Genomic DNA, 12,500 nt, shown 5'->3' with positions numbered 1-12,500 from the left:
CAAGGTGGATTATTTACTCGAGCACAGGTTTGAAACCCTGAATTTGGAGAACATTTTAATCAAACGTCTGGGTCCACACCAAGCCACTGGATATCGTTATATAACTCAAACAGCTTGCAAAGGTAACCGTGGGTAACCGTTAACATCCATCCATGAGAACAACGTAGAAGAGGCTTTTTACTGGGGCGCCCCAAGTGGCCGAACCGTGTAACGCGCTGCGTCGCGAAGCCGCCAACCCGGGTTCGATTCCCGGACCCGGCGTCCTTTGCCGAATGTCTTCCCCCCGCTCTGTCTCCCGTTCTTCCTCTCTGTCTACTGGACTGCCCGGTAGTAAAAACAATACAAATCTACCAAAAACATAATAAAAAAAAGAAAAAATAAGAGGCTTTTACCGAGACCGCCAGTTTGCTGAAAATCATCATAACAACTCCTATGATCTGAGTCAGAGAGGAACGTTTCCACTTTGGCGACCGATGGGACCCGTCTAATATAGTGGTTGAGGACCAGGGAATGTAAACAAACGTGTGGGTTTTTGTACAACTATATCTATACTTTATAGTATTGCTATCTGTCCATTCTCATTGTCAATTGAGTTCATAAACCGTCCCTTCAAAATGGCTTAAAGAAAAAAAAAATGCATCGGTAGGTTGTCATTTTATAGCGCCGTGAATATAAGCTTTATCGCAGATTTTGTCTCATATATTTTCTGGAAAGCTAGTTATGGAGCTAAGCGCTACTAACGTTATATTCAACGGCATTTCCGTTTTATATATGCTAAAGAAATAACACAAACTGCATATGATCCGGGCTGTCCCAAAGCATGTATGCATGAAAGGGGGGGGGGGGGGCGGGGGACGTCGTTTAGTATTATTGATTACCAATACAGTGTCCGTGTAACTAGCCACATTCACTGATCGACTGCTTGCGTGTCACAGCAAGCTCCGATCCGGCTGTAATTTAGGTGAAAAAGGTCTTACCGTCAGCCCGTGGGATACCCCCCAGCATTTCCCCGTTATCGATCGGCATCTGGTAGATCGATATGTCCATTGGCTGATGATAAATCCCATTATTCCATGGTGAAATCTGCGATTCGAAACGTGATCCACAGTACATTGTGTTGGTTCAGGATCCGGGTACTATGAAACTGAAACTGAATGAAAAAAATAAAGTTTTCCATTCGCCCACAAGGCATACTGCAGTGGAGCGATGGCGCACCTAAGAGGATCTGGCCGGTATTGCGTGTTCTCGATTTTAACAGACGAGGGTAGATCTGCAGAGCCGGTCGGGGACCTTGAGCCGGTTATTAAATGCAATAACAGCAATAACAAATGCCACGGCTATATACGTGCCTCTGGTTCACAACGCATGGATTCGAAACCCGTATATATACGTGGCCGGTCCCCATTGTGTTAAAGAGGATACAAACATTTCCTCGCAATACCATGGGACAGCCACGACTTTACGCATTGGCCAGCATCGGAAGCCAGTGCTGCCTTTCTCTTCAAGTGAGCCCACAGCTTTGTGAGTGATGTTTGATCATCCTGAAGTTATGGTCCGTGCTTCTGGCAATGCTGCTGTTCTGTTGAATCGCTTGATGATGGTAGTGTCATGTATTATAAAGACAAGGTTGTTGTCATAATGTGGTTGAATCCCTAAAAAGTTGTCTAAGTGTGCTCGTGTGTGGCCTTCAGTGGTGTTGAGCTCTACAATAGCAGTTAATTTAATCCATCACAAAGTGCAAAAGAAATCACCAGAATGTAATAATTAAGCAGTTTCTTTTACACTAAAAACATCAGTTTGAGTCAAATGTACTCAGTTTGAGTAAAAATTACTCTGCGAAATTTACTCTGTGGTGTTACTGGTGTTACTGGTGTTACTGGTGTTACTGGTGTTACTGGTCTTACTGGTGTTACTGGTGTTACTGGTCTTACTGGTGTTACTGGTGTTACTGGTCTTACTGGTCTTACTGGTGTTACTGGTGTTACTGGTCTTACTGGTCTTACTGGTGTTACTGGTGTTACTGGTCTTACTGGTGTTACTGGTGTTACTGGTCTTACTGGTGTTACTGGTCTTACTGGTCTTACTGGTCTTACTGGTCTTACTGGTCTTACTGGTGTTACTGGTGTTACTGGTCTTACTGGTCTTACTGGTCTTACTGGTCTTACTGGTCTTACTGGTCTTACTGGTGTTACTGGTCTTACTGGTGTTACTGGTCTTACTGGTGTTACTGGTGTTACTGGTTTTACTGGTGTTACTGGTGTTACTGGTGTTACTGGTGTTACTGGTGTTACTGGTCTTACTGGTGTTACTGGTCTTACTGGTGTTACTGGTCTTACTGGTCTTACTGGTCTTACTGGTCTTACTGGTGTTACTGGTGTTACTGGTGTTACTGGTCTTACTGGTCTTACTGGTGTTACTGGTCTTACTGGTGTTACTGGTGTTACTGGTGTTACTGGTCTTACTGGTGTTACTGGTCTTACTGGTGTTACTGGTGTTACTGGTGTTACTGGTCTTACTGGTCTTACTGGTCTTACTGGTCTTACTGGTGTTACTGGTCTTACTGGTGTTACTGGTGTTACTGGTGTTACTGGTGTTACTGGTGTTACTGGTCTTACTGGTGTTACTGGTGTTACTGGTGTTACTGGTCTTACTGGTGTTACTGGTCTTACTGGTGTTACTGGTCTTACTGGTCTTACTGGTCTTACTGGTCTTACTGGTGTTACTGGTGTTACTGGTCTTACTGGTCTTACTGGTCTTACTGGTGTTACTGGTGTTACTGGTGTTACTGGTCTTACTGGTCTTACTGGTGTTACTGGTGTTACTGGTCTTACTGGTCTTACTGGTCTTACTGGTGTTACTGGTGTTACTGGTCTTACTGGTGTTACTGGTGTTACTGGTCTTACTGGTGTTACTGGTCTTACTGGTGTTACTGGTGTTACTGGTCTTACTGGTGTTACTGGTCTTACTGGTGTTACTGGTCTTACTGGTGTTACTGGTGTTACTGGTCTTACTGGTGTTACTGGTCTTACTGGTGTTACTGGTCTTACTGGTGTTACTGGTCTTACTGGTGTTACTGGTCTTACTGGTCTTACTGGTGTTACTGGTGTTACTGGTGTTACTGGTCTTACTGGTGTTACTGGTCTTACTGATCTTACTGGTATACTGGTCTTACTGGTCTTACTGGTGTTACTGGTCTTACTGGTCTTACTGGTGTTACTGGTCTTACTGGTCTTACTGGTGTTACTGGTGTTACTGGTCTTACTGGTGTTACTGGTGTTACTGGTGTTACTGGTGTTACTGGTGTTACTGGTGTTACTGGTCTTACTGGTGTTACTGGTGTTACTGGTGTTACTGGTGTTACTGGTCTTACTGGTCTTACTGGTGTTACTGGTGTTACTGGTGTTACTGGTGTTACTGGTCTTACTGGTGTTACTGGTCTTACTGGTCTTACTGGTGTTACTGGTCTTACTGGTGTTACTGGTGTTACTGGTGTTACTGGTGTTACTGGTGTTACTGGTGTTACTGGTGTTACTGGTCTTACTGGTCTTACTGGTGTTACTGGTCTTACTGGTGTTACTGGTCTTACTGGTGTTACTGGTCTTACTGGTCTTACTGGTCTTACTGGTCTTACTGGTGTTACTGGTCTTACTGGTCTTACTGGTCTTACTGGTGTTACTGGTCTTACTGGTCTTACTGGTCTTACTGGTGTTACTGGTGTTACTGGTGTTACTGGTCTTACTGGTGTTACTGGTCTTACTGGTGTTACTGGTCTTACTGGTGTTACTGGTGTTACTGGTGTTACTGGTGTTCCTGGTCTTACTGGTCTTACTGGTGTTACTGGTGTTACTGGTCTTACTGGTGTTACTGGTCTTACTGGTGTTACTGGTGTTACTGGTGTTACTGGTGTTACTGGTGTTACTGGTGTTACTGGTCTTACTGGTGTTACTGGTGTTACTGGTGTTACTGGTCTTACTGGTGTTACTGGTCTTACTGGTGTTACTGGTGTTACTGGTGTTACTGGTCTTACTGGTGTTACTGGTGTTACTGGTGTTACTGGTGTTACTGGTCTTACTGGTCTTACTGGTGTTACTGGTGTTACTGGTGTTACTGGTGTTACTGGTCTTACTGGTGTTACTGGTCTTACTGGTCTTACTGGTGTTACTGGTGTTACTGGTGTTACTGGTCTTACTGGTGTTACTGGTGTTACTGGTCTTACTGGTGTTACTGGTGTTACTGGTGTTACTGGTGTTACTGGTGTTACTGGTGTTACTGGTCTTACTGGTGTTACTGGTCTTACTGGTGTTACTGGTCTTACTGGTGTTACTGGTCTTACTGGTGTTACTGGTGTTACTGGTGTTACTGGTGTTACTGGTCTTACTGGTGTTACTGGTGTTACTGGTGTTACTGGTGTTACTGGTGTTACTGGTCTTACTGGTGTTACTGGTCTTACTGGTGTTACTGGTGTTACTGGTGTTACTGGTCTTACTGGTGTTACTGGTGTTACTGGTCTTACTGGTCTTACTGGTGTTACTGGTGTTACTGGTGTTACTGGTGTTACTGGTCTTACTGGTCTTACTGGTGTTACTGGTGTTACTGGTGTTACTGGTGTTACTGGTCTTACTGGTGTTACTGGTCTTACTGGTCTTACTGGTCTTACTGGTCTTACTGGTGTTACTGGTGTTACTGGTGTTACTGGTCTTACTGGTCTTACTGGTGTTACTGGTCTTACTGGTGTTACTGGTGTTACTGGTCTTACTGGTGTTACTGGTCTTACTGGTCTTACTGGTGTTACTGGTCTTACTGGTGTTACTGGTGTTACTGGTGTTACTGGTCTTACTGGTCTTACTGGTCTTACTGGTCTTACTGGTGTTACTGGTCTTACTGGTGTTACTGGTGTTACTGGTGTTACTGGTGTTACTGGTCTTACTGGTGTTACTGGTCTTACTGGTGTTACTGGTGTTACTGGTGTTACTGGTGTTACTGGTCTTACTGGTGTTACTGGTGTTACTGGTGTTACTGGTCTTACTGGTGTTACTGGTGTTACTGGTGTTACTGGTGTTACTGGTGTTACTGGTCTTACTGGTCTTACTGGTGTTACTGGTCTTACTGGTGTTACTGGTGTTACTGGTGTTACTGGTGTTACTGGTCTTACTGGTGTTACTGGTCTTACTGGTGTTACTGGTCTTACTGGTCTTACTGGTGTTACTGGTGTTACTGGTGTTACTGGTCTTACTGGTCTTACTGGTCTTACTGGTGTTACTGGTCTTACTGGTGTTACTGGTGTTACTGGTGTTACTGGTGTTACTGGTGTTACTGGTGTTACTGGTCTTACTGGTCTTACTGGTGTTACTGGTGTTACTGGTGTTACTGGTCTTACTGGTCTTACTGGTGTTACTGGTCTTACTGGTGTTACTGGTGTTACTGGTCTTACTGGTGTTACTGGTGTTACTGGTCTTACTGGTCTTACTGGTGTTACTGGTGTTACTGGTGTTACTGGTGTTACTGGTGTTACTGGTCTTACTGGTCTTACTGGTGTTACTGGTCTTACTGGTGTTACTGGTCTTACTGGTCTTACTGGTCTTACTGGTCTTACTGGTGTTACTGGTGTTACTGGTGTTACTGGTCTTACTGGTGTTACTGGTGTTACTGGTGTTACTGGTGTTACTGGTCTTACTGGTCTTACTGGTGTTACTGGTGTTACTGGTGTTACTGGTGTTACTGGTCTTACTGGTGTTACTGGTCTTACTGGTCTTACTGGTCTTACTGGTGTTACTGGTCTTACTGGTGTTACTGGTGTTACTGGTGTTACTGGTGTTACTGGTGTTACTGGTCTTACTGGTGTTACTGGTGTTACTGGTGTTACTGGTCTTACTGGTGTTACTGGTGTTACTGGTGTTACTGGTGTTACTGGTCTTACTGGTGTTACTGGTGTTACTGGTGTTACTGGTCTTACTGGTCTTACTGGTCTTACTGGTGTTACTGGTCTTACTGGTGTTACTGGTGTTACTGGTGTTACTGGTCTTACTGGTGTTACTGGTGTTACTGGTCTTACTGGTCTTACTGGTGTTACTGGTGTTACTGGTGTTACTGGTCTTACTGGTGTTACTGGTGTTACTGGTGTTACTGGTGTTACTGGTCTTACTGGTGTTACTGGTGTTACTGGTCTTACTGGTCTTACTGGTGTTACTGGTCTTACTGGTGTTACTGGTGTTACTGGTGTTACTGGTGTTACTGGTGTTACTGGTGTTACTGGTGTTACTGGTCTTACTGGTCTTACTGGTGTTACTGGTGTTACTGGTGTTACTGGTGTTACTGGTCTTACTGGTGTTACTGGTCTTACTGGTGTTACTGGTGTTACTGGTGTTACTGGTGTTACTGGTGTTACTGGTCTTACTGGTGTTACTGGTGTTACTGGTCTTACTGGTGTTACTGGTGTTACTGGTGTTACTGGTCTTACTGGTGTTACTGGTGTTACTGGTGTTACTGGTGTTACTGGTCTTACTGGTGTTACTGGTGTTACTGGTGTTACTGGTGTTACTGGTGTTACTGGTCTTACTGGTGTTACTGGTCTTACTGGTGTTACTGGTGTTACTGGTGTTACTGGTGTTACTGGTGTTACTGGTGTTACTAGTGTTCCATTACCTGGCGACGTGGTTGACCACCGGGGCGAAGTTGGTCGGCCCGTAGAGCTGCACGCTCTTCAGACTCTGGTGGTACGCCTCCAGGATGCCCTCGATGCCGTTACAGTACGGGTTCTCCATGTTGCTGTTCTGAGGGGGGGGGGGGGGGGGTGGGGAGTACTTTGTTACAATACTTAAGTACTGTTTTGGGAGATTTGTACTATTATTAGGTTTGTATACTTTTGAGAGTATACATCATACGCACCTGCATGGTGTTTTTATTGCATATACAATGACTGCATGTTATTATCAACCCTCCTTTCGTGGATCATTGGAGGAGGACTATAGATATTTAGCCTTCAGTTGCACCTCATTCTCTTTTATTCTTCCCCTCGACTGGTTTTATTCGGTTGCTTCCACTTTGACTCTGGGTGAATAATTAATTTAATCCTAATATATGTAAATTTAAACATGTAAAATCCATAATAAGCCAATTATGATAGTCTCATGATTATATATATTTATTAATATACCTGCATATAATGCCTCATATACTTTATGCTGTATATACCATATATATATATTCATTCTCACCGCATATATGCCTATCCTCTGTCTGTACTTACCTGCACATAACCCTTATCTATATCTGTCTACTCTTACTAGTTACGCTGCTGGTCAGTAGTAGTCACACTGTCTCTATTGATATAATACATATATAGTACATACATCTGATCACCACTACACTCACTGTTGCACTTTACTGTTAGATTTGCACTCTGGTTGGATGCCAAACTTCTTTACATTGTACTGTACTTGTGCTGTATGATGACAATACATTTTAATCTAATCTAATCTATTCTAATCGAATTTAATCTAATCTTATCCATGAATGCTGCCCCCTCACCCACCTTTTAACCCTTTCACTACCACACTGCAGAATGTTAACCCTTTCACTACCACACTGCAGAAGGTTAACCCTTTCCCTACCACACGGTTAACCTTCTGGTTAAAACTCCAGTATTCATTCATATCCAACAAGGCAATCAAACAATATTCATCGTAGTTTCTTCCGCACAACATTAGGTCAGTTCAGTATAAGATTTAGATTTATTCCTACTATTTGGAACTCAAAACCCTCCATAATAAAAATGTGCTCATCTATTTCATCACTCAAATCCAAGCTTAAATATACATTGTTAAATGAATAGCTTAAATCTCATAAAACCATTAATGTCACTTTGTTTTACAGTTTCATGTTCATTTGTTTACACTAATTATTAATGTTGTTGTTTTTGTTATTATTATTACTTTGATTATTATTGTTATTATTATTATTATCTTAACACTTTGATCGCCATGGGTTAAATTCATAATTTACCATCCCTCGCCAGCTCTATTTGTCTATGGAGAAGTTCCCCTTCTTTGCAGGGCTATAACTTTTTAAATTCTATTGCTAAATTGCCATTATTATGGCCCATTCAATGTCCTATATGTATTGTTCAGGGTGTAGCAACGTTAAACTTTTTCATTCACATATTCATACTAAAATATGGTCTAAAGTATAAGTATGTTTTTATCGTTTTCTGCAGCTTTCTCCAGAACTTGATTTATAGCTCCAAATGCATTATATTGATGATGAAATACAGTTTGATAGCAATCGGCGCGAGATAAAAAATGTCAACTGGACGTGGTTCTAGAAGTTACTACGTATCATCTGATGATGACCGGATGGGCGGGGGATCGTTTATAATTCCATGGGCAGCGTTAGATGATTCATCCAGAGTGGGTCATATGTTCATCATAGCAGTTTATATGGAACACGTTAGAATATAACGCTGAATCTTACCGTGGCTTCCTCGCGCCGCTGGCAGATGAGCGTGGAACAGAATTTTTTCTATTATGGGATGGAGAAATGCCCGATCCATTTCCAGGTTGTATAATAGTATATACGTCCAAATCATGTTGTTTTTTCGAGTCATTTGCACCGATCGATGTTCACTGTGTCAAGACGGAGTCTCTCTAACGATAGCGAGTGCCCGGACCACATATGGATGAGCACTTCCGGTTCAAAGGCTCATTTCCGGTTGGCGATCTGCCGATCGGCCACCAGATGGCGCTCTTGAACCGCTAGAGAGTTGAGTGGAGCTTTGCAGTGTGTCTCAGGGCGAATATGATTTCGGTCACAGATTTTTGAAATATTGACATCAAAGACGAGTTACGGCGTCTTCGGCAGAATGAGCATGGCTAGGAATGACGTCTTAACTCGTCATCGGCGATCATAGTGTTAATATTATGAAATTGTTTTATGAGCTTATTTCACTCTTTCGTTTTTTATTTTTTTTTTTTTTTATCCACGATTTAATACGTTGAGGCCATCATCTGGGTCTCTTGCCTCTACTCAGCACCTTATACACTTTCTGTCAGGGTCAATGTTTTTACTGTTTTGCTGAAATGCTCGTGTGGCAGTGAAAGGGTTAACCTTTTGTATCGTCGCAGTGAAAGGGTTAACCCTTTGGTAGTGTGGTAGTGAAAGGGTTAAGCAGCCCTCCTTAGATTCAGCACCAGGGAATGAACAGACGTGCATTCACAACAACATATTGATAGGTAAACAAAATAACCAATTAAGTTAGTGATCTATTCTCAAGGATATGCACCTTTCTGTAGGTGTATATTATGAGTCTGGCACCGTGTGTGTTTTTTTACCACCCCCCCCCCCCCCCCCCGCACACACTCCCCTCACCCCCCCCCACCCCCCCCTCTGAATGGTATTGACCCACTACTGACCCTGCTCTCAGTCATCTGACGCTCGACTCCCTGTCATCATCACTCACACAGGCAGCAGCTTCGGCTGCTCAGACTCTGGCTTTTCATTAGTGTTGTTCACAGCGTTCACACGGACACCATCACCTCATCATGTACAGTATACTATTATCCACAGAATATACTGTTCCATTTATTATTATTATTATTATATATTATTATTATTATTAATTATTATTTATTATTATTATTATTAATGATTATTATTATTATTATTATTATTATTATTATATTATTATTATTATTATTATATATTATTATTATTATTATTATTATTATTATTATTTATTATATTATATTATTATTAATTATTATTATTATTATTATTTATTATTATTATTATATTATTTATTATTATTATTATTATTAATTATTATTATTATTATTATTATTATTATTATTATTATTATTATTATTATTATTATTATTATTATTATTATTATTATTATTAATTATTTATTAATTATTATTATTATTACTATTATTACTATTATTAATTATATTATTATATTATTATTATTATTATTATTATTATTATTTATTATTATTATTATTATTAATTATTATTATTACTTATTATTATTATTATTATTATTATTATTATTATTATTATTATTATTATTATAATAGACCTGCCCCCCCCAGAGAGGTGACTCACCAGGGGGAACTCGTGAGAGAGCACTGCCCCACAAGAGAGGTGACTCACCAGGGGGAACTCGTGAGAGACCTGCCCCCCCACAGAGAGCTGACTCACCAGGGGGAACTCGTGAGAGACCTGCCCCCCCAGAAGATGCTGACTCACCAGGGGGAACTCGTGAGAGACCTGCCCCCCAGAGAGGTGACTCACCAGGGGGAACTCGTGAGAGGACCTGCCCCCCAGAGAGGTGACTCACCAGGGGGAACTCGTGAGAGGACCTGCCCCCCAGAGAGGTGACTCACCAGGGGGAACTCGTGAGAGACTGCCCCCCAGAGAGAGGTGACTCACCAGGGGGAACTCGTGAGAGACCTGCCCCACAGAGAGGTGCGACTCACCAGGGGGAACTCGTGAGAGACCTGCCCCCCACAGAGAGGTGACTCACCAGGGGGAACTCGTGAGAGACCTGCCCCCACAGAGAGGTGACTCACCAGGGGGAACTCGTGAGAGAGACCTGCCCCCCCCAGAGAGGTGACTCACCAGGGGGAACTCGTGAAGAGACCTGCCCCACAGAGAGGTGACTCACCAGGGGGAACTCGTGAGAGACCTGCCCCCCCACAGAGAGGTGACTCACCAGGGGGAACTCGTGAGAGACCTGCCCCCCCCAGAGTAGGTGACTCACCAGGGGGAACTCGTGAGAGACCTGCCCCCCCAGAGAGGTGACTCACCAGGGGGAACTCGTGAGAGACCTGCCCCACAGAGAGGTGCCTCACCACCAGGGGGAACTCGTGAGAGACCTGCCCCCCAGAGAGGTGACTCACCAGGGGGAACTCGTGAGAGACCTCGCCCCCCAGAGAGGTGACTCACCAGGGGGAACTCGTGAGAGACCTGCCCCCCAGAGAGGTGACTCACCAGGGGGAACTCGTGAGAGACCTGCCCCCCAGAGAGGTGACTCACAGGGGGAACTCGTGAGAGACCTGCCCCCAGAGAGGTGACTCACCAGGGGGGAACTCGTGGAGAGACCTGCCCCACAGAGAGGTGACTCACCAGGGGGAACTCGTGAGAGACCTGCCCCACCAGAGAGGTGACTCACCAGGGGGAACTCGTGAGAGACCTGCCCCCCAGAGAGGTGACTCTCACCAGGGGGAAACTCGTGAGAGACCGACCCGTCCTCGGGGGGCAGCTTGGCGCCAGAAGCCCAAGCGCCGGGAACATCTTGTCGCTGTCGTAGTCCTGGATGATCTCGCCCACGGCCCGCAGTGCCATGGCGTAGGCGTTCAGCTGGTAGGGGTTCATGTAGTGCAGCGAGGTGGACTGGGGAGGGGTTCCCTGGTGGTCAGAAGAAGAATTACAGTTAGGGTGCCAACATGACATCGTGTCATAAATCAATCTCTCTGGAGACTGTGTGACATAATGTTGCGTTTTTTTTTATATCAATGTATCCAAGAGTAAAGGACCATAATCCTTGTGGTCAAAACAGCAGTCATAGTGTATATTTTCAACAATACGTTTGTTGACCAATAGGGTAATGGGTTATTAGTGAGATTGTAGTTATGTAGTGTGTTTATAATTTAGCAAATATCCACCATTTTGAATTCACTAGTGTGTGTGTGTGCGTGTGTGTGTGCCAGTGTGTGCGTGTGTGTGTGTGTGTGTGTGAGTGTGCTGTGCGGTGTGTGTGTGTGCGCATGTGCGCGTGTGTGTGTGTGCTGTGTGTGTGTGTGTGTCTGTGTGTGTGTGTGTGTGTGTGTGTCTGTGTGTGTGTGTGTGTGTGCAGGGCCGCCTCAGAGGGGTGTGCGAGCAGTGCGGTCGCACAGGGCCTCGCGGGAAGGGGGCCTCTGCACAAAAAAAAATAAAAAAAAAAATATATATATATTTTTTTTATTTATTATTTTTTTTTATTATTATTTTTTTATTCTATTTTTTATTTTTTGCGAGGCCCCCCTTCCCGCGAGGCCCTTTTTTCATCACAGACTTAAAATCTAGTTTTGCTTATATGCTTATATATTTCACATTAGACACGTTTGTAGAATGTGTCTGACTTGTTCCTGGCTCTGCGGCTCTGCAGATACACTATTGGAGGCAGCTCTGAGGCTCTGCAGCAGAATTGGTTTCAATGAGGGGAGGGGTTACAGGTAAGGTAGCGTCTGACTATTTCGGCGAGCGTGCAGCATTGGAGGTTATGCCAGCCAAGATGAAGAGGACATCGTTCGGCAGATGGACTGAAGATGAAAGTTGTTGCATGTTAGACAGTTCAGTCAGGCTAGCCATCCCGGCTAAAGACAGGGGACAGCTAGTTAGCTTTACGTACGTTATAATATTGAGTGCTAACGTGTGGTTCAGTCGGGATAGCCATGATGATGTCGGCTAGTAGCTAGCTTAGCTAAAGGCTAACTAGCGTTAGCTAACCTAGAGAGAGCATG

General features: G+C 43.7%; 1 pseudogene across 1 annotated transcript in view; it reads right to left on the bottom strand.

The window, feature by feature from the left end:
• Positions 1-11,373, bottom strand: part of LOC311247567 (copine-8-like) — a 16,953-nt pseudogene extending 5,580 nt beyond the window's left edge. Inside the window, exons 1-2 of the transcript in view lie at positions 11,171-11,373; positions 6,643-6,770 (exon numbers count right to left, since the gene is read on the bottom strand). The product of the transcript in view is annotated as a copine-8-like (transcript). The remainder of the gene's footprint in view (positions 1-6,642; positions 6,771-11,170) is intronic.
• Positions 11,374-12,500: the final 1,127 nt, after the last annotated feature.

Source organism: Notolepis coatsorum, assembly GCF_963971535.1.
Source record: "Notolepis coatsorum genome assembly, contig: SCAFFOLD_3214, whole genome shotgun sequence".
Lineage (NCBI taxonomy): Eukaryota > Metazoa > Chordata > Actinopteri > Aulopiformes > Paralepididae > Notolepis > Notolepis coatsorum.
This window is presented reverse-complemented; position numbering and strand designations above follow the sequence as displayed.